Genomic DNA, 1796 nt, shown 5'->3' with positions numbered 1-1796 from the left:
GTAATAGTGTTTTGTATTTCACTGTAAGGGGAGGCCACCTATGAGCATTTTCTTTATAGATATAAACGAAACTTATCAGGTTTTGAACCCGGGACCTCCTGCTTCGTAGGCAGGTCACTACCGATTAGATTAGGAGGCATGCAGTCTAAAATGCGAGGCCTACGAACAATACTCGCCCTGGTGCCTGCATACATTAGAAGGCAAATTATGTAGGAGAATCTGTGCTATTTCTATGTAAAAGGAAAAAAACTACGATGGTACAGAATACCTACTTTTTACGGTTGACTGGTTCTCCGCAGATTTCAATGTGGTGACTATTTACTTAATGATCTTATTATACCATAAACTTGACACAAAAAGAAAATGATTCATTTAAATACGTCGGGAAATTTCCAGAGTTTATTTACTTTATTTGCTGTTTTCCTGGTGAAAAGATACAAGATATAATAACAGATTTGAAAGTATGTATATGTTTTTAATACAATAGTTATTTGTTTTACAAGGGGGCAAACTTGTTGTTTAACCGCTCGTGCTAATATCGATACCCGAGCAAGCGAAAGATTCCAAAATTGAAAAATGGAATCTTGAGCGTTGCGAGGGTTTCAAAGCACGAGGGTTAAACAAAATCTGCCCCCGAGTGAAACACAAAATTTTTCACCACACCAACCCGAAACAAATATTAAATATAAAATAACAAACAAAATCAAACCAAAACAATTCCAAATGAATGTTATTAAATATTTATCATCCAAAATCACTATTTAAAAGTCAATTCTACCAGCAAACATAAGAAAACAACTCAAAATTTGCATTTGATTACTTTGCCTCACATGTGAATAAAATCCAACTTTGCTATCAGTTTTTGAAGTGCAAAGTAAGCCTTTCCGAGCTGGTGTTGTGAAATAGTACATTTCGATGCTAGTGCGGAAGGTATGTCATTACTTATGAATGACATTTCCGCACGTGTATCGAACGACGTTTTTTAATACAGTTGCGAAAAAATAAGAAAAACATTGTTAATCGTACACTAAACAAAAGTGGTAACAGTGACAGCTCGGTTAGACGTCGTCTTTAAGAGGGCGTAGAGGAGGGTAAATTTTCAGATTCTGTCAAATTACCCCATTTCACACACAAACGCAGCTCACGCACACTACCTCAATTTACTGGGACAGGTCAGTGACCCCTAATGTTTTTTTAAAGGTGCTGCTTCGAGTTTAGTGTTAACTACTAACCTTCTTTGAGGAATTCAAACTGTCACAGCTTTCCTTTGTGAGAAGACAGAGAAAAAACACTTTTTTATATATAGCTTTCCTTGTTTGTTCATGTCATGTCATAGGTATGTGACGTATTAGGTAATTAATTATTTTCGTTGTTGACTTTTGTATTAAGATAGGTTCAAAACGGCGACGCTCTTAACTGTCCATCGGTGGACCTTATGCCTTTTGTAATAAGGTTTACGGACTGTCAGTTAACAGTGTGGTGGTGGGCAATGGTAGGTATGCGGTTTGTAGACAGACCGAATTAAACCTAGGAGTTTTATTATTAAAAATATAAGAAATCATCTCATCTATCTACTCGAAAAAAGTGGACTATATCTAAAATTATCCCTTTATTACTTATAGGTCTTGTAACATATTTTTTTACAACTAAAGACGCTTATTTAATTTCACTTATAACTTAATTTTTAAAGCTCTGTTAATAATAAAGCTTTAAAAACATCTAATAAAATTCAGGTACTACACTTATACTTTTGTAAGTCAGTAAGTGATGCTTACTTAAAACTTATTGGGAAATCA

Source organism: Cydia fagiglandana, chromosome 13 (assembly GCF_963556715.1).
Source record: "Cydia fagiglandana chromosome 13, ilCydFagi1.1, whole genome shotgun sequence".
NCBI classification, from domain to species: Eukaryota; Metazoa; Arthropoda; class Insecta; order Lepidoptera; family Tortricidae; genus Cydia; species Cydia fagiglandana.
This window is presented reverse-complemented; position numbering follows the sequence as displayed.